General features: G+C 42.1%; 1 long non-coding RNA gene across 2 annotated transcripts; it reads left to right on the plus strand.

Annotated features, from left to right (window-relative positions):
- Positions 1-23: 23 nt before the first annotated feature.
- On the plus strand, positions 24-15271 carry LOC147755245 (uncharacterized). 2 transcript variants are annotated; one of them, XR_015328123.1, is made up of 3 exons: positions 24-3065; positions 13696-13812; positions 14126-15271. It is a non-coding gene; the product is annotated as an uncharacterized LOC147755245 (long non-coding RNA). The 2 variants fall into 2 exon arrangements; XR_015328122.1 differs by having other exon boundaries at positions 13696-15271.
- Positions 15272-22164: the final 6893 nt, after the last annotated feature.

Consider the following 22164-nt stretch of genomic DNA (forward strand, 5'->3'; position numbering starts at 1 on the left):
TGTAATATTTTCGTGCTCACAAATGGAGTAGTTGGATTTTGATTTTTGCCAGATTTTTGATTATGCGGGGATTATGAAGGCCTTCGACCGCTAATCTGATAACCGCGAAGACTTAGACATTATTGGACTTCACTCATTCATTTTATTGAGTTGTTGAAAAGCTTGCCTGTACAACTTTTTACTTCCATTCTAATTGACCATTAGGCAGCTACATAGCGAACGCTTCGATTGTTACTCACAATCAAGTGCACTTCTTAAAAAAGATCAAGAAAGATAATACCTCTAAATTGTAACTTCTCTATATATCGATCTATAGATGCGTATAATTGAAGTTTGTATGATAACAACCTTGTATAAGCGATTTTGTAAACGTCTCTACTATCCTACTGAAAAGAAATGATCTATTCAAACAAATTATTTAGACTGGAACAAATTTAGATTAGATTGATTAATATTTTATTATATTGTTTGAGATAACATTGTATATATAGAAATCTTTATTTTCTAGTACCTCATACCTAGCTATAAATCAGCTGTGTCCTAAAACATCCTATTGACATCAAGTTCTCATTAATGTGGCACAACTGAATGAAGATAATGGTAGAGATATAATTGCGTCATTATTAAATCCGATAGGAACATACGTACTTACTCAAACTGCAGTCCATCTCATACGTATAATCGGTAGTTACCGTGGGCAGTCCTTGAGCATCTTGGATGAGGTATCACAAACCACATAGTACCTCTATATAAAGTTATACATCCGGTCTCGCCGTTAGACATCCCATCAGGCAGACGACTGGCTTACAGTACGAAACGAAATCTGTCCGTCTATGGCCGGATTCGAACCTAGACCGCAACGTGTCCCTAAGGCTGACACCTCACTCTATCTCCTAAGAATTCACTACCTCCTAAGCTATAAATCACATAATACGTACATTTGAAGAATACAACTTGAGAGTATCTAGCATTAAATTTGTGCAGAATACAAAATTGGGTGCGGTAAAATATACATACTGATAAGAGAACATCGTTGCCTCTGTCAGTAATATCAAGCAGACTAAGGACGACAGCATTTTTCGATCAGTCGTATTCCCGTCATGTCACCTAAGTATAGGTAAATCATTAGTATCCTATTCGCTTTCAGCACGCGAAGCAGAACGGCTATCATAATCACCATTTGAAAGAGTCGCAGTTGGCTGGTGGTAACAGTTTAACTACAAGTGCTGGGCGCAGGAACAGAAGGACCAATAGGCTAAAGTTACTGCTTGTAAAAGGCTTCTACGAAGGTCTAGATAGAATAACGACAGAGTTAAAATAGATTCAATAAATACGCGTATCGAACTGTTGTTGACAAGCACGAACGATCATAAATAACCAACTACCGCTATGGTAATGGCACGCTATTACCAAAGCGCGATGAGTGGCCTGATTGTTCCTGTTGTCGATGTAAGCATGGTACATTAGTTTGCTTATTCGTATTACATGCAAAAATTATCGAGGAACTGGATCCAGAATCAGATCTGGATCTGGATCTGGATCTGGATCTGGTCACTACAGTCGTCATACGAATCGAACGGACAAAAAGACAAAATTTGTCGGCGGAACTTGCGGGCCAACTGGTTGACTTGCCGCTTGGCTGGACCGTCGACGTCTTCGCTGGCGTCAGAAAGTCTCCTCTGCAATTCATATGAATATTGTATTATTATTAATGTTATTATTATGATGACGGTAATTATAATTGTTATACACGCAGACACTCAGTCAGCGAATGCCGATGACAGCTGTGAACAATAACTGCAAGACAAAACATGGTTGGCAAAATAAGTTGGTAACTCTTGTTACTGCCGACGGCTTCCGAAGCAGAAGAAATTACACAAGTACCGTTGTTGTTGTTACTGCTGCTGCCGCCGCCGCCGCCGCCGTTCGGTGTTGGGATATCTGTTACAAGAGAGGGGTAGTAATTGGGAGGGGAACACTTCATCATCGTCGTCGTTGTCCTCGGAAAACAAAACATAATTTGCAACATTAGGATATCCGCTGGCCCGCTCACTAGCTCGTTCGCTAACTAACTCGTCTTAAGAAGAACGGCTATAATATTTACATAGATAGACGGACACAGGGCCTGTCACAGTTTTGTGCTTCTCGGGTACACTATTGTAAGCGTGTACACATCTGCGGAGATGACAGACTCCTGTTGGTCGTAGCTGTTGTTGTCTGGCCTGGTGTTGCGCTCGCTGACCAACCAAGGACTCAACCAGATAGGACGTGTTCGACGAAAAGGGACGAACTTGTTTCGGAAAGAAAGAGGGTTCCAAACATGGACGGAACAGCAATCTGCCCCGTTTGTGCTATGCGTTATAGTTTTTTTGCTCATTCCTATTCGAAATGCATTGTTCTAACGCTATTGCCGTTGTAATACTGTGTATTAGGATGTTGCCGTTGGTGACAAAATGGAACTAGGCTCTCCCTACAAAGTGGAATACGGACAATTAACAGCTTAATGAGTGGGACCCAGTCTACTTCGCGAAAGGTCCACATATTATATTACAGATAGGGACAATTGTTGTTGACAGTTTTTTGTCCATGGGACATACATACAGAGCGCACGTCGACTTTCAAAATAACACTACGATCATAAATCACATTTTCAGTAGACGGACGCCAACGTTTACCCTGCCAAAGAACCTAAGCCTCACTTGGCGTATGGTTCTGACTGCAACTAAACAATAACAACAATTTCATAGCCAGCTTAGCAGTGATAATATTAATACTGCGGAGAAATGGCCCCCCGTGGCATATTTCCAAACTTATCATCGGCAAAGTCTCATCAATGGCTCATCTCAGGTCATCCAAGGCCGAACTAAATCTTGATGCACGTGATGCCTCAAAGTCTTGAATCTAAATTTGTTTCATAAGAGACGACTCAGTAAATAGTCTAGCTTTGGATGCGTTCGTAAAATTAGAATGGGACCTATTAGGACGCCTCTGTAGCCATGGAAACAACTGTGCATCGTTTGCAAGGAATAGACAAGCTTCACGGCGGAAGGCGACTCTTACGATCGGTAAGTATAACCATACTTCTTTCTTGTGCCACTAACTTTTTTCAATTCATTCCTCTTGCTATATAAGGTGCAACTAGTCCAGTTCTCGTCCGAATCAAGTTCCTCCAGGAAACTCGAAGGAGGTTGTCTTCATTATGATTATATTACCGCAAACGTGTTCAAAGGAAAATCTCTATATGTGAGAAACTCGATCACCGGTCTATATTTTGACGAAATTTATTATCATACTCTTTTTTCTTCTACGTATGCAACAATACATGAAAGGGTAAAAAACATGGGGTGGGATGCAGCGTAGACAGTATCCATTTTTGTCTTTGCCGGAATATTAGCAGGAGGTAGAATTGCGGACGATCATGGTATATGACAGGTTTGGGGGTATCGATTGGCTGCTGGAGCACCCTCTGTACAATTTGTCAGTCAAATAAATATAAATAATCTCTAAGTAGATATTATATTTAAAAAGCTTCTATACTTCGTCACTTTGTAACGACTCTATCGCTTCTAACAGTCACTAAAATTTAGATTCTATTATAATAATGTAAGTATAAGACGTTAGTCTTATACTATATATAAGTAAGAATTATTAAGATTCTTCAAGGTGTCTATTTGTTCGTATTGTTTCGTGCGAAGTTGCGAAGCCTACGAAATTGTTTAGATATAGATTTTATGAGTCTAGATACACAACGGTTATGTTTAGCATTAATAATCTTCAGCTATTGCACTGACATTTTCTGTCTACGTGTTTTTTTCTCTAGACATGATTCGATGTGAGGTTGGCACGAACAGCCTTAGCATGGCGTACCTACAACGAATTTAACTGTTACACAAATCTATTTGACGTGCCCTCTTGCCACATGTTGTCAAAAAGGACCGCTTATTAACCTATTAATTGGCTTTTCTCTTCCCGAAGCTTCAGCGATTACGCGTGACACAGTTAAAAATCCATCTATGCAATCGTTCGTGCACGCTCGAAAAGCTGTTGCGTTCATTTCTACTAGCCCTCGTACCACCAAAATATTCCGTTGCCTTCGTAATCCTCTACTAGCCAGTCCTATTTGAACGTGTTGAAGGTACACTCTTACCGACGTATAGATAAACGAACAGGCCACTCATTTGGCAGGCCTGAAACTCTACGTAAAGTGTCCTTACCCGTGCGACGATTACAGCGAGTCACTTCTGTTCTAGCGATTATTAACGACATCGAAAAGTATCATGGCACAAACAGACGCCTCGGAACCTGTGCGCTAGAAGGTTCATTTTCTGCTCCCCTTATCTTCTGCTTCTGGCGGCGACAATGACGACAACGTTGTTGTTGACGACTTGGCGGCATCTGTTTTGCTACGTGCCCCTCGCCTCCCCCTGGGGATGTAGTGCTCGGCTCGCAATTAGTGCAATGTGTAGTAGCCCGTAAAAAAACGGATGCAGTGGCTGTAGTGGCGATACCAGCAGCAGCAGCAGCAGCTGCTGCCGCTGATGCTACACCGAGACGCCACGACAACAACGTGTAATAGAGTGCAAATGAAACCTAAACGCAACTTTATTTCTTATCTGCCCCCTCGCTGCTGCCCTTCGCTCTGGCTACCTATTATAGTAAGAATATCCGAAAGCAGGCACAACAAGACCATGTTGCCGATAATGAGGAACGGAATGATGCTGTTAATAGTGGTTGCGAACGTTGTCCTGATGATTCTTCGCCGCAATGGCCGGCGCGCGCGGTGTCACCTGTGGGTTATCCTTCGTTATTCCTCAACACCTTTCATCATGTACGAATCCTGTTGTCGCTAAAAGTTGCTTGCTTGCTCGCTCGCTCGTTTTTGGAAGAGCCGTTCTGTGAACTGATGTTGTTAGTACGATGACCAGAGCTCTGGCAGACGCTGACTGAGGCCCGTTTTCACCAGTTGCAAATACAATTAATGCAATGGACCATACGTTCTTACCAGCGTACATAGAAGCTAACCGTATGCGCTTGTGTCATATCTTACCAGTTATTTTAATCATCACTATTGGTATTAGTTATGGGGGCAACAGCGTTTTGACGAGAGCAGCAGGAAAAAGCTGACTTCACTACGCCCTCCGGAATTGCCTACCTCGATGTCATTTACCAAAGTGGCAGCTTGTTCTATTCATGTGATGATTTGTTTATTTGTGCCTTTGATGGCGCCCGACAAATTATTCGAGGGCTCTATGAGCTCATCTTCTTCTTTGATCGGGGTTATGGGCTAATTCGTTTTATCAAAGGCTGCTTTTGTGTCTCTTGCATATCCCAGATAGTAACCCACAGCCTATCTAATGCTGAATACTATTTATGCAAAGTAAATCAAATGGTTTATCTATGGAAAAAAAAAACACTTTAACCCACAATAAAGCGATGACTTCTGCTGCTGCGTCATGGTTGAATTTCTACTTTTACTTCTTATTTCACTATATGGCATTAGGCGTATGGCGTTGCTACTATTCGCTGAATAGTTGTTTAGCTTTCACTGGTTTGCGTCTTCGATTTCCGCATTTAGCTGTCTTTTTTTCTTATTGGGGCAACTGCACAAGCATAAAAGAGCCCTCCTAATTTTTGATTCTTCGCAGGTAGAAATATCGTTAACGAACTTAAATAGAATGAATAGTTATAGTCGCTCCACCATGGCCTGTATGCTCGTCTCGCGGTTCCTGAGCGAATCGCACCTTCTTCTTTCCTCTGTCCGCTGTGACGATGGTACACGTTGTCGCTTACCGCTCGTGACATTTTTGTGCGCTGTATCAGCTTTCCTTTCTTTAACTTTGGGCGTGTTTGGGCTGGCGGCAAACCCGCCCAGAGTGAAGACGAAAAGAGTTCAGTAAAGCTCCCGCTAAGCAACAACGGCAACGAACGATTGCTTACAGACGCACTTGCTCAGACACACACATGTGCATACACAAAAACCAAAACTCATTTGAGGAATTGAGTTCCGCTTGTTAACTTCTTTACATTTGCGTAGCTCAGACGTCGACAATGGCAGAACGCGACAACACCGACAGAGATGAGAAAGGATGCTCACAACGATCAGAGTCATTCAAAAACGTTTTGAGTAGTTAAACGTCATAGCGTGGGTTAATGCAGCACACATGACCCAGAAGACGCGACAGGCAAAATGTCGACTCTAGCAGATTTTGAATTTTACCGCGATATTCCCAACACAGTTTCTCGTAGGGCAAACCGCGTACGTGTATAAATTACAGGATGGTAGTTTGACTGTTCAAGTCAGAGAAAAATGACGAGTACCACGTTGGGAGGACTGAAGAGAAAAACCTAATCATAAAGTTCGACTCGGAGCTACAAGCCAACGTACGTCGAATCGGGGTCAATATTACTTACTAAAAAAGTGTTTACTATAAAGTGGTATTAGATGAGCCGACAGAGACCATGATACAAGGCTTGTATACTAGATACGTAGTTGACCATTGCAGCCTACGGCTGCTTGGATCTTGTAAAAAAACGCAGAGGCTTGCCTACGACTGAAACTGCAATGAGGTTTTCCAGACATCAGATTGAACAGAATAAAGTAGATCTTTCTCACCGAGAAATTTCCAAGCTCGACCCACACGGACCACTTCGATTGACTATTGCTAGCTTACATCGTTCAGTCGATACGAACCATTTCAAAACACTAACAGGTTGCTGGCATCCATGGTGAAACAGAACAGGAGATCTTTTTTGATTCCGAGTAACTATTAAACGGTTTGCAGAAGAGTAAGGGTATTTCCTTTATTCTCTATGTAGCTTGTCTCTTGTACGTCCTTCGTCTGCTCATCTGCGCCTAATAATCGTAGCTGTGCGTTTATTAAATACACGAGTATACAAAACAGTTTTTATTTACGCTTAGCTAGCATTACGTTTCTGCGTCATCTAACATGCATTAACAAGCGTATGCGTTTTGGATTAGCGGGCACGCGAACGCCACCATCAAACGTTAACTATGGCCAATTTCTGCAGCTTCGGTGCTTCTGCAGCTAAACTGGGAGAACTAACGAAACGCAATCAATCAGCCATACAAATCTCTATTTCTATGACTTTCTATCGTTCTTCCTAAACTGGGTATTGCTTCTTTACGCATCGTTAGTTTTCATCGCTCAAGTACGAACGAGTGAAAATGGCCACCGTTAGGGGACGGCTTTAACTCCTGTGCGAAACACAACTTCACCCGAATATATCAATTCGTTCTGGTTATACTGTTGATTTCTGACGCTTCAAACGCTCGTAGTTAATGTGGAGTCGCCTATCTGCCAGGACTGTCCTGCAGTGGACCCTCGTTGTACAAATGCACGTAACTAAACCACTAGCAACAACCGTGAATAAAATGAACGTTATGTTAGCTTTGCTTACGAACGTAGACAGTAAAGAAGCACGCAAACAAACATAGCCTCCCGTAGAAATAAGTACATACAAGATCCATCCAGTGCTTGTAAAGTCGTTGAGCTTGTCAGCGAGTTAGGTCTTTCAAACGTTGCCTTCCGCCAAATCACCGTTGAGACGGTTCGCATCTATGTATCTGTTACTAGACTACCTGTGGTCCACCGGGTACATTGCTGACGAGGAGGTACCATATTAAGCGTAGTCAATTGAACAGGGCCTGTTTTTTTTCTAAGGCTTGGTTCATTTTAGCCTCTAGTCAACTTTCTCAGAGCCTTCAAGCGGTCTCCTCGTCGCAGTGGCCTTTTGCTTCATAGGAACAAACATTCGAGCAAACATCGACCGTCATCGTTACTATCGGCCACCACTGTGTTTCACGTGTATGTGTATGCGTGTAGACATACGCATGTGTGTATGTACATGACGGCGACAACCCAAACAGACAGGCGGGAAGGCGTGTATACCAATAACAAAGCTACCAATCATAATAATCATATATAATTACACCGGTGCTACCGTTTCGGTGACGGCTCCTCTAGAGTCAGAAGGCCCAAAAAGGACCAAAGACTCCATCGCATTATATATATCACAGTGGTAGCTTTACTAATAGTAGCACCAGTTGTATCTATCTAGTTGTAGTAGTCGCAAAAGCTGCCGTGTGTATCCGCTTTTTTTTTTTTTTTTTTCTATGGCTACTGTTATATGGCTGACTAGTGACTAGAAATATTGTTTACATGGTGATGACGACTTATGTGAGCTCGTGCGATGTGGTCGTGCTTTACGTCAGACGACCCCCAGGGAGCAAAACGGACCGGTCACCGACTTGCCGGGGCTACCGAATGTTCATGATCATTTAGCCAAACGACAAACGCAGCTCTCAGATTTCTCAGAGCTCCTAGTTGATATTTCAAATACGCTCTTAATATGAAGTGAAGATCTGACGGTGCTGGTAGTAATTGTAGCGATAGCAGCCGTTCCGAGGGCTACAATAGTGGGACGATGACGGCCGGGAGGGTAACGTTGTTGTCTCTTACGGCCTGGTGGACACCACCCTGTCCGAAAGATCGATTTGTGCACAACGCAAGTAAGGATTTCCTTATACTTCTATGCACATCGTACTACCTGCTACGTTCGCGTTCTGAATGGGATTTTCTTCTTGTTCTCTGCCCTGATTTCGCGGCTCGTAGCAACAAACAAATGTTGTATAGGACCGGCGTTCGGACAGAGAAAGAATCCCCCGAAGCGCTGGTGTCTACACACCTTAGGAATACGTATTAGGCGTATTTCAAAAAGCAAGGAGCAGCCACAATTAGTTCTGGGCTGAGAGCTAGTCCTTTAATGTGAAGCCTAACTGGCGCTTTAGACGTAAAACCTAACGTATTTATTTTGTCGCCACAGGGAGGCAGAAACAATGTGAAAAAATCCAAACAAATAGTACGGGCAACTTACAAGTAACCAGTGGAAAAACAGACCTGTCGGCTGTATGTTGTTGTTACATGCTAGTTGTACCTATCCAAGGCAAAACCCTGTAACGCTATGCACGCCTGTATTCTTCTTACGGAGACAGCTGTTGTCATGTGTTGTTAGAGACGAACTCTCTTAGTGAGGTAGGATGGCAACTGTCTACAAATAGTTCATTGGGCACGATAGCCACGGTGAAGTCTTTTGGGTGATTTCAGGCTGTAATGGGTGGATCTATTTAAGGAAGTCATTAGTTCAATATGGAAACATTTGACTTTTCAACATTTTCCAATTTGTTAATCATTTAGATATACAACCATAGGTATTTGCTTACGATACATAAACCCCTAAATCGGCGTTTAGTCGATACATAGCGAAAGTGGAAGGGTCGTTATGAGGTCACTTTGATAACTGCTAACGCGTATCCATCAAGTGGTTTTGTTAGCTAGCATTCGTAAGATAGTATTTTTCTATATACATGTATTATGAATCGGAAGGTGTCGGTATCAAGAATGTACAGCGACGTTTTGTAAAGTTGCGATTGCAAACAGATCTGATGAACACACGGAGACCATACACTATCTTCTTAGTTATTTAAACTTTAACTCCGAACGAATGTTTATTATTTAATACTTCGAATAGTGAATGGTCGTCTGTAGCACAACTTCGAAATTGCAGACAGCTGGCCGACAAATCTGTCATTGACGGCTAGTAGCAGTATCTAGCGTATTAGATACTCTATTATCTACTGGCCCCGAGAACATTATTTTCGAACAAATTCGCTACATTTTAATTAACCACTACGTGTTATTGCATGGGACTAGGCATAATCGACCGGGCATAATTTCAAACGCAAATCATTCTAGCATAATGCAGTGTCCCTTGCCTAGGCAACAGCTTTAGCCTAGATCTTCTACCACTAATAATTCATAATTTCCACTATGGATAACACTACTGTACAGCGTTTCAAAAGAAACAACATAACTATTAGCCTTTCTTGCTCATTGGAACCATCTTTCCCAAGGAAAAACGTTCATTCGTCCACAGCAGACCCCGAAAATCCCTGTTCCCCACGTTGCCGCCATTTTACCCTGAAGACCGGTGCCTTCAGCTAAATATGCACTTAGTCTTTAACTCAATAAGGAAGGCAGGTACTGTAGTTATTTTCTAGTCTGTTATTCAAGAAAAAATTCATTTGTTTCAATGAACCAGCTCATTAGTTCTATCTAGCTGTTTGACTAGACAGGTAGCTCTTCATTAAACTTTCTTTGTTGATGCCTATATGGTGCACTGCGCTATATATATATATATATATATATATATATATATATATATATATATATATGAAAGGTGTCCAGCTTGTGTTTGTGATTTGCTGTTGCTGGCGTTCGTAACTTGTTTCGTTGAAAGGAGCATAAGGGCTACATAGCTATTGCTCCCTGTTGCTGCTGCCGCCGTCGCTCAACTTCGGATGGTGGCGATCTAACCGAACGGAACGAGCGCCGTTTCTTCTTGGTGGTCCTTCAATGCTCGTCGAAGGGCCGAAGTGGTGAAGTGCCGCGAAAGACGTCAAGTACGCATGACGCTACCGCTTCTGTTATTGTACTGCAGTCTGTTGTGGCTGGCTTGCCAATTTCTGCTGTTACTGCCGCGGCTGCGTGCTCAAGACATCGAAGATGACGAACAGCGTGGCTAATGGACGACGATGCTACAAACAACAACAGCAGCAGCAACAACAACATCTGGAGCAACATCATCGACAGGAGCGACGAAAACAAAGTCAACTGCATTAAATGCGAAACTTCTCTGCGCCTATCGTCTGTCTGTGCCGTCTGCCTTTCTCTTACAGTATTTCTACTTGAGTTGCTTTTTTTCTTCGCTTAACAGCTTAGCTTGACTTGATTCGACGATAATCAACTTGCTAGAGCCCATATTTTCTTAAGCGAGCCTTACGTATCCATAGTCGTAACATAAGTCGGAGAGGCAGTACAACGGTCTATGGTGACGTCGATGGTATCTTCTAGCAGCGGATACGACGAAAAACAGAGAAAGGTAACGCGGTGACCATTCACTGCGATACTGCAGCTTGTCCGCACTTGCTTCTTCGATGATTCTATACGATGGACATATTTTATCGCACGGATACGTAAGCTACATCACCGCACCGTATGAGCCGACGGCGGCGTCTTAGATTTAGGCAATACCGCACACAGTACGGTACATTTATCAGTGACACTAGGCTGTACGATACTGAATCACTCGATAATCTATTCATACTTGTCTGAAATTTAAGCACCTCTTGGCGTGATAGTTCACTTATATGTACTTATATAAGGGTACGCAGTAACTTAACCATTGCACAAAGAACCGCTGATACGAGTTACTTGACTCCTTTAAGGCTTTGTGCTACTCGTCGTATTTGTACCGTTGAAATTGCCGATCGGAGCAGTTGCCCTTGGGGTGCTAAAAGGCTATTGGTGACTTTAATAGGAGAGGCAAGAGGTTTGTTGTTTTCGCGTCCGCCACTTTTGCTGTTGGCCACCTTTTTGAATTTTTTCTTTTAAATATAGGCTTTAATCGGAACGCTGCAGCACGATATCGTTTGCAAGTGCACAGGGCCAGAAGAAGTAACGGACTCGCTCAAATTGGTGGTGCGCTATGAAAACGAGGTACCGTGGTAGCATAGAACGGGGCAAAATGTTGACGGGCAGTGAGGCAGCGGGCTGTGGGATTCCCGAGGGTGGTTCAGGCAAATGTGTGAGCTCCATCTGTTATTAGGGAAAGTGAAACAGTTGCTTTGGCCATTGGGGCAAGAAAAGTCAAGAAGTGTATTGCAAATGTCCCACACTTACAACCAAAAAATAATATTCTCCATATAAAAAGTATATAATATCAAAGGAAGTCAACGTACAAATGAACGCGAGGTTGATGGCACAATAGAAGTATCTCAAAACAAATGTTACTAAGATATAAGCGTTAGTGCTCAACCAAAGCTTGACTATAAATAAAATCATTTACGTTTATAAATCTTTATATAATCATATTAAATACATGACTGAGAGTCACTAATATTGGCTACGTAGATAGCATTATAAATTACAGTCTAAAAGCACTTTGTAAAACGTTGTGTTGTATTTCGGTTTGGAAGTCCAAGCTAATTTATATGGAAGTGTTAAGCAATCGAAGTAGAATTTCATATGTTTCTTATTAGACATATCCAATTAGCCTAACGCACAATGCAATCCCACAGCGCAGCAACCGATCATAGGGTGTGTTCGTTTTGAAAGCTGTTTTCCTTTGTATCTTCGCCGCGCTATAAGCATAGAGCATTTTCCAAGCGTAGGAAATAGCCACACGAAAGAGCTTGCTAGGACATACGGAAGGCTACAGCTTCTGCAGGTGCTCTTGCAACGGCAAGGATGAAGCAAAGATAAAGTTCGTAGCCCTACGCGGGAGAAGCATAGTGCTACGAACATTATGACGAAGTTAGCATTTTACGTATTCTGATGATGCTGTATGTCTTCGAGGCACAAGGGAAAATCGTACCCGCAAAAAGCTTAGTTTGTTTGGCAATAAGCGGTAATTGTTCAGTCGTCAAACGTCGAGACTGGTAGCATTGCCAGTGTCAACGCTTAGCGGTCGAGTGACGCGCTGAATGTTTCTATATATTTATATGAACCACATAATAGTTTATAGAGAAAAATACACGATGTGTCAAGTTAGTGTCATGAAGAAACGATGAACGGAGAGTGAGCGAAGGTCGTAGTACAGACCGACCAAAAGCTAACTAATGCCGATAAATTCACGCAAAATATTTTATATTATCGTAAGGAATAGCAATGGCTATTGATGTTCAATGTTTGATGATTCGTTAGTTCCTATGTGCGCCACTATTGTACCACAGACTCATTTACTTTCACATATTACTAAGTGAGAACAGCAACTGTTATCCGGACTTGGGTTTTCGTGAGAAAACCCAAGTCCGGATTCGTCGCATCCCACTACAACATACGTCAATGTATATTTGTAGCATAGTGACTTACTCTAATCGGGACGCTTACGAATAGAAGACGCCGGTACTACCAGTAAGTTATGCATTAGGAATTTAACTTCCTGCGGTAACTTACAGCCTTCAGAAAAACAATAGGCAAAGAGCGAAGCTGTCGTCAGTGTTACAGACGAGCTAGATATAAGAGCGTGATCAAAAAAAAACAAATACAACGTCTGGAAAAATTATACTTAGTAAACTTACTCAACCCGCAAGTAAGACGGATCACTTTTTATCTATTTTACGCAGGAAAATTGTTTCTCATCTACCACTAATAAATAAACTCATAAACTTAAACGTAACAAGAAGAACACTAACACCCCAGAACAAACACGCGTTTACTCCGGTCTCGACTGCGTCAAGGACGGGGGGGGGGGGGGGGGGGGTATTCATCTTTCATTGTGTCCTGATGTTGTAAAATCCACGTTTAAATAATTACAATAATAATACAGCGAACACCGCAGCGGCACCAGTTACAACAATTCAGTAGCCATCGTAGCGATGCACTTTAATTAGAGTAATAAAAATTTCTCTCTCCCTAAGACGAACATCATATTCTATTCTGGCGACGTTCTCTCCCTTTCTCTCATACTATAATCACCCCTTTCGCCCGTCTATTTATTGTTGTCTAGCTCAACTCGGCATTCTTTTATTCCATTGTATTAGTACTAGAAAAGTTCGTGTGCGTCCCATTGTAACGTTGGTATTTTCCGCCGTTTTATGCCTTTCTTGCCTTCCAGCAACACGAACTACACCGACGTTAGCCGCTCCGAGCAGTCGTCTATTAGCTCTGCACCCATCGACCGCATGAGGACGCTCCGCTGTTTGTTGTCGCCTTATGCCGTTCGGCCATCTATGTATATTGTTATAGGCACATATTAAACACACACAGTATTATATTAAACACAACGAAAACTATTGTTATCAATAAGCCGAGCTTGTCAACAACGACAACAAGTCCAATAATAGGAAAACAGAAGCCAAACCTCGAAATATGAAACAAAAAAAAAAAAAACATATATGCTAGGTAGAAAGAGATCGGGGAAATCATTAATCTACCATATTATATATGAGTTTGATAGGCTACAATTAGTAAATGAAGGAAGAACGGTAAGTAAGTAGATGAGCAGCTGAGATCGATGTAATAACTCGTTTTTGTTTAACATTTAGGCATCCGGCATCTTCGCATAGAACGAACTTATCATAGGACCGCCCTGCTTGCAGAGTCACTTCTAGCTCGTCGATAGCAATTCGCATGCAGCAGAACAACAACTGCAGAGAGCCCACCAGCTGCCGCTAAGCTGTTAACGAGGACCCACCCGGACCAGTGTCGTCCAAAGGCAATTGCCAAAATGTAAAAAAGCTCGCGTTTATGATCATTGTTAGATACTGTCTGTCGGTCATACACATCCGCGAGACTTCTTCTTATCACAGGTGAAGCTTAAATATGCTTCTACTCCTTGAAAGTCTTCCCAAGAGGCATTCGAAACGGACTACGCTTTCCCTGGCAGATCAAGTGTACCTAGTACAAAAGAACGACTAACTGAGAAACGTTTCTGTGGTGTACTAGGAAAAATCTAAATATATGGAGCGCATGGCACTACGTCTGCTGATGCCACTATATCTCTCAATGTTCATTTACTGTTTCATATAGATTTCTATTTAGTCTACCGTTGATCGGTATGTAAAAAAAACACATTTTAATGCTTTTTAAAACACTTCAGTGCTGGATGTATAAGGAACGGGTTTGATCCAAAGTTTTTTTCTTTGAACTATATATATATATATATATATGTACATATATTAATATTGATTAATATATTATAGTAATATATAAAATATAATATATATTAAATGCTACCTCAGCTAATTTGGATACAAAGCTTATGTTTCAAACATACATTGCCAGGGCGATGAGTTCGTTCTGTCGGACCCTTCTATTGAATATAACATTTGATTTCACATATATTTCTACAAATTACTAAGTAGAATACGTTTTTTACGGGTCTTCCTTAACCTTATAACATACGACACATTCCATAGGCGTGATATTTAATAAAATAATTAAAGGAAAACATATAAATAAAATTAAAATATGAGGTCTGGATGTGATAATCAGCGTGTAATTGTGTTATACTACCGAAGAGTTGAAAGTGCTCAATGCATTGAGTGTGATACTTTCTGACATGGCTGTCATATAAATTAACGGAACGTTTTTTCGTTTTTTTTTTTTTATTTCTAATGGAGAACCTCGTGGCCTTCGTGGAGGGAGCAAGCCTTAACTGTTTTCATAAGCTCAATAAAGAATAAGGAGTAGTTGTTGATTTTTCTTTCAAAAAGGGTACTAATATTGTCTATACGATAGCCAAAGTATTTTTATTAAGAAATAGATATGCATCTGCTCGTATAAGTAGTTGTTGATTATGACACAGAATCGTGATACTGTGTAGTAGAGAGCGCGACGTACCCAACGCGGAATCATCGAGACCCGTTTCTGCAGCTTTCAAAAGATCATCGCCATAATTTAGTCTAGCGTGAAGTGTTATTTAAAAAAATATTGTTGGCTTGACGAAGTGACGGGATCCCGCTCAGCCTACCTGAATTTGGCCAATTAAATCCGAAAATTATTCACTTCAAATAACCGAGTGCGATAATAACAGAATACTTGTCACCTTTGCTTCGAATTTTACTTTTATTTTATCGAGTTCATATCAAATAGCAACCCTTGATAAAAAAAAGATATATTATCTCGCACCTGTACCTTCCAGGTACGATAAACTTTGGGCTGGCTGAGTTACGAGCGACCAGCGTAGCAGTGAACTAAGGGCGCGTCGAGTGCCCACAAGTGATGAGGATGTCGTTGAAACTGCCGATAAGACCGACACATACACGTACGTACGCACGCACACATAAATAAGCACGTAACACATACACTCAGGCCATTGTAGGAGCTCGACGAAGATAAATATAATACATAGATATTCTATTTGTTTTTCTTGCTTTTTATTGCGTAATAAAGTTTCGATTGGAACTGATTAAAATTGAGAGTATTATCGCAGCGGCCAGCCTCTGATCAGGGGAGCGCCGGCAGAAAACCTACATATTCACAGGGGACGAGATGTCAATCAAAATCATTTATTCATTTTTATCAAGAAACATTTCAAACACTTGAAATATATACAGATTCATTCATAACGGCTTGAATTACTGAACATATTAGGCTTTATATATTATCCATCTATATGGCGCCTTTACCAGCTTGGCTAATGTCATAAGACTGTTTCTAGAATCGACGGCCTAGGGGTTCATGGGGTTATTTCATTAAGACCTAGCATTGATTTCATCATACATTATATGCCATGATACTACCTAATCATTAGTTTCTGAGCCAGGCTACATAGCAATAAGTCTAGTACGAATGCGACATTCATTAGGTTTACACCTGGCGCCTGTACTCTACATAGGCTTAGGTAGTAAGAAGCGTGCACTTTATAGCGCGTCGCTATATGTCTGTTAGACAAATCAATTCTTTCCCAGGTCCCGTTCGTTGTGGTCTGTCTGCCATATAACTGACCCACGCGGATTATCTATCCCATATTACCAGGCTTTCTTGAAGTGCTGGGCTTGACGATAGGTAAAAATGGCGACGGAAGTCTTCGGTGTACAGTGGCGTCGCCGGCAGAAAACAGGCAAGCCCATAGAGGGTTGTCCGTTGCAACCCCAAGAAACTAGAGAAACCAGGTTTTTGTTTGGTTCAAATGCTCGAGACTCTGCTGCGGGGTCATCCCAGGTTAAGCAACTGATGCAACTATGAAGTCGAAAAGTCAGAAAGCGGTCGGGACTTTAGGTATTTCAGGACCAATATATTTGGCCTTTTTGCATCTTGCTGTAATATTCTGGGAGCACCTTCGGCCATTACATGAGACCAGTAACCCTATATCGGTGATTTAATTTACAGGTCAGCCGTCGGCTAAAGAGCTATGACATGTCATGAGCGGCGATTCTGTCACCTTTCCCGAAATTTTATTACTTCAGTTTTGGTCAGCTTAATGGTAAGCCCCGACTCAGAGGGGGCGAAATGTAGGGTCTGCCGCACGGAAAAACTGCTGCCCCGCAAATCGTCTGTATCGACGGAAACCTTTAGTCTATCTCTGGGCCTATGTATCCTGTCTGGAAGACCTTTAAGCAACGCTGAAAAGAAGTCTAAGTTACCATTCTAGGCTACACTTGTAATCTGGAAGAACACTGGCATTCCCTATGAATCTAGGGAATGCCAGTGTTCTTCATCATCGACTGCTTCTTTTGGGATAACGCTGCTACTAAGTCAAGCGTATTCGAAACGAATCCGACATCTGTGGGGATGTTTGATGCGAAACTCTTTAGCGTGGGGTTGGGGGCAACTTCAAAGTTTACCAACACTGCGTCGCCATATTGCAGAGGGCGACTCAAGATACGCTCAATATTGCCAGGTAGAATCTTGCATGCAAAATACGCTATCCTGGACCCGAGTCGCTTTCTGGCCATCGTACTCACACTCTTCACGAACATGTTTGGTTTTTTTTTATGAGAGTTTATGGCAGGCACATTTAGTTGGCGAACTTGGGTGGCTTAGCTCGCATTTGCCTTTGTGAGAAGTATTAAGATGTATTTATTTGAAACCTGGTCAGATTGAATTCATTCATTGATGATGTTGATACATGCGCGTATTATAGCATGTTATAGAACCTGAAAGTGTGTTATCGAAACACAGCAGTGAATTCTACGGCGATAATTGGGCTTTTGGAGTGTACTTACTTTCTCGGTGATGCTTAATCTTCCAATTCTCCCTAGTCTGTAACAGTAACGAAGTATTGTTCGCTAAACAATACTTTGGCCTCGAAAGCCATTATTTTTTGATGGCTTTCAATCAGTCTGTTGGTCGTAAATAGCTAAAGATGCAAGTTCGTTTGCGTATAATACGTGGAGTAAGGCTTGTCCAAATATTTCACACGTTAAATGGCTACGAATAGCCTTCGGTTGTTGTCTAAAATTGAGGCACTCATTCGATAGTCGCGACAACAGATCCATGACGTAACTGTCACAACTACTTGTGACCTCGTAGTCCAGCTCGGTGTTTGGCTATATTCTACTCCGAGCCAGATCTAACTGAACTACTATAGGGCACAGAGGTGCAGCGCTGACATTTACAAGGAGGTTCCTTTGGGGCTGGATTGATCAACAGAACTTTAGTAATACTCGACAGCAATTAGTAGGAGAGTGATGTCTTGCTTGTCTGAGCAAAATTGTTCTGGATAGATTTAAATGATAATCACATAGGGTGCATATAGAGCACGTTTCAATGAGTTGTGATGATTTCGGTCTGTACGGGAAATTTCGGGACAATTCTTCCATAAAATCTGGAGAATTAATTTATAGATACGGCAATTTGGCGGTCTGCTTTGAACCAAATATTCACGCTTTTAGCGTAATGTGTTTACATTTATTCTGTGACCAACATGTAATGCCATGAAGGGCTTGCCGAGGTCACTTCGTTTATCTCGCATAAATTATAAGAAAATAAACAGTACTAATAGTAAAGTTTGATCTCTTCGTAAGCATCGCCGATGATATGTTTGTCGTCGAAGATACGGCCACTGCCTTTCAGTTGATGCTGTTACGCAGCATGACCGCTAAAAAATGACAGCATCCCGTGCTTGCCACCATAGCATCACTAATAACAAGTTATAGGACCAGAAGTAAGACAATTGCTGTTGTTGTTGTTGTTGTTGTTGTCGCTTTTATCGTGCCTTAATGTAATCTGGCCAAATTAAAAGCCATTTATCATCTCAGATTCCGGGACAAAAAGACAGGCCCAATTCTAGCGCTTCAGCAATAATTATAATAACGATAATAATATTAATAATAACAGTAGCTGTTTCTGCTGTTGCTGTTATACGTAAAAACAACAACAACGCGTCTCTAAGTGACACATCGTCTCACTTTACTCACCTTTCGAGTGCCGCTTGACGGTGTCTATATGCGCTCGCGATATTACTGCAGTGACGATGGTGCTCCTATCGTTGCTGAAGCGATGGTTCCGTTTTTTCGGCGCGTCGTACAGCGTCGGATGAGCTTCCCGGCGACTACCGAAAAACCAGCAGCGGTAGCACCAGCCGCAGCAACGGAAGCGTCGCTCCGACGTCAGCTATGGCCGCCGCCGCCGCCGTCGTCGTCGGTAGTGCTGACGACTACGGCAAACTTGTCAAGGGGTATAATAATAAAATAGAAAATATATAATTATCACTTTCTCCGTAATCGTTATGAGGCCGTTTTGTGGTCGTTACGCACTTGGGTGGTCGTCAGTTATGGGAAAAACGGGCAGGCACCAAAATAAGGGTGACAAAGTTGAATTTCCGGTAAATCACTTCAAATAAGATGGGCGAGTAATAAGTTGAGTCCAATATGGCTCGTCAGACGCCTTGTATAGGCGTCAGGCGGCAATATGATTTACTGAAATTCTTTTTAGCGGCAACATACCGGCTTTGAAAATAAAAGAGTGATTGGTAGAAACTTGATTGGATCGGCAGGAGATGATACAAATGATACAAACTAACGGTATGACCCTGCTTCAAGAAATACGAATTTAATATTGTTTGGGGAACGCTAATTGACTTTACATGTAGATCATGAGATGTTTCCTAATGAAATTTTTGAAGACTTTTTCGGAGGCATTTGAAACGTATACTAGATGACGACAGCATAGTTATATTTAGCTTTGTATATCTCGTATGAGCCCCTAAAGGGTTTCTACGCGTTTACACACGCAGATACCGCGTATGGAACAGCTGAAACCCGTGTTATATCAGTAAATCTGTAGAATCGCTGCTAACATTTCTTGACAGCGGCACTGAGTAAGCCAATGTTGAACGGTAATTAAAAAAACTGCGAGAAGCAATAAGATTTCAAACATGCCAGACCTATTTTTATCATCTTGTGCTTCTACATAGTTGACAGTGTTTCTACATTTTTAGTTCAAGGTTTCACTAGACGCCGTATATGCTGCCTGCCCACGATAGACGATTTTTCTTTGCTTCATAAACAACCTGACGCTTCAGTTCCTTCATTACGTAAATAACAAGAACATTTTATTTCATAGATAAAAAAAAAAAAGCACTGCATAACTGGTTTGGTCATCTACATCGATCACAGCTCGGAACGCAGCCATCAGTTGCCTGAAGTGTCGGATGCTATCGCGATCATCATCATCTTTTGCTAATTAGCCAACATTTTTACGGACTCGCCACTATGTCTGCCACCCTAAAGAATTTGTCTTGTATCTGCGAATTTTTTTTTTGCAAAAGCTACGTAAAAAAAATGCAGTATTAGTGGAAAGAGGAAGAAATCGCGAGTTAAATGTCGCGACAACAAGACCAACAACATGACTTGCGTCACTCATCAAAATTCTGTCGGGGGAGATACTGCAACACGCTTATGGCTTGTTCAGGCTTCGCTGTCCTGATGCTGAAGAATCCTTCGGGAGAGCCTCACTTTCGCTGACTCTGCGTAGCCCTTTACTGACGCTGTTCATGTGATTCACGTGACTATCAGATCTCGAATGCTCGAACATTGTCGGGTACAGTGATTCTGGTGCATTAAGGACAATGTTCATCACACGCGAAGTGGCATGAAGAACGTGCCCCTTGACGGCCACACATATAATTACCCAGCAACAAACACACACATGAGGAAGCCGCCACAAGCATACGAGCACACGGCTTTCTTTGAGCCGTTATGTGCCGTGCTAGTGACTAAATGCGCTCACACACATATATATAAAGTCGGCTCCACTAAGCCAAAGTATGTTCTGCTGCCTTTGTTCCTCTGCCAATTAGTTAAATTAATAGCTCATAGACTTTCGCGACACAGCGGACCACCACACACAGGTTAGTGAGTGAGGGGTATCATGGAGAGAACTGGTTTCGTTGTTGCGGTGGTGGTATTAGTTGAGCGGTTGCTGTTTACCACGACGACGAGAACAACGAAGTCGGCTTTGACTGCTGAAGTCGACGAAGCACGCTTACGTACCGTTCCCTTGTCGCATTGGTTCCTACGCGGAGTCTGCGGTGACTGTGTAAGCTCGTGCTTCGTTCTTGCGGCAGTCTTGGTGTGATGCCAACTATTGCGAGCGTTACCAGCTCTAACAGCATCACTACAAGCAGTGTTGCTGCTATAGCCGCTTGAGATATGGACGCCGATAACGGAGCACGAATATATATGGAGAGTTAATGAGAGAGGCGAAGGGAAACAAGATATAAGCAGTTAGCGAGGGATAAAGAAGGAAATGGTCTAAGAGGCGTGATAATGGCAAAGGTCTTTCCTTCGTCGTCGACCCGCTCTCGTTCAGTTGTCGTCGTGCTGCGCCTAGTGTTAGGGCAGCAGTAGTTACGGCAACGAGGAGTACAATGAAGAAAAAAACACATATGATGCTGATTAACTGACCGAGCTGCTGTTGTCTTCCATGAGCTACCAGCGCCTGGTGTGAGCTTGGACGTCTCTCGGCCTGCGTGTGTCCGTGTATGGATCCGTGAGAGTTATAGTTCACAACTGCTGGCGGCCGGAACATCGGCAGGCACAGGTTTCTTATGCATGAATCTGTCTGTGAAACGATAAACGCATCGCGCTAGTGGACCACCAAAGTGGAGTCGGTAACAAGCGACCCTATTTGAAGCGACCAATGGATGTGCGAGTACTAGTATTGCTAGTTATAGTGGCGGCGATGTAAGAAGCTCCCTTCCAGACGAATCATTTCTCCATTCTTGCCGTTTGTTGTTACTTGTGTTGTTATTCCTACGTGTCAGAAGTATCTGATAACAACAAGCCAAGACCCCTTTTGTTCCATCAGCAGAGACAGCAGGCAAAATGCGATATCTTAAATCATTTTGGCGATAACATATTGCATACGCAATTACAGAAAGCAAAGAAATATGAATAGGGGACAAGTTAGACAATGGATTACCTTATACCTACTTACACGAACACACAATAGGAATACCCATATTCACGACATGTCAACGCAGTATAATAGCAATAATAATTGGAATAGGACAACACATAATTGATGACAAGAGGCCTAAATGCCTGAAGGGCATTGTCGTCTTGTTCGATCACAATGACACTTTTCATGTGACGCATAAAAGACACAAGTGCTATCCTCTGTCATTTGTTTACCT

Source organism: Varroa destructor, unplaced genomic scaffold (assembly GCF_002443255.2).
Source record: "Varroa destructor unplaced genomic scaffold, Vdes_3.0 BEIS01000005.1, whole genome shotgun sequence".
Taxonomy (NCBI): Eukaryota; Metazoa; Arthropoda; class Arachnida; order Mesostigmata; family Varroidae; genus Varroa; species Varroa destructor.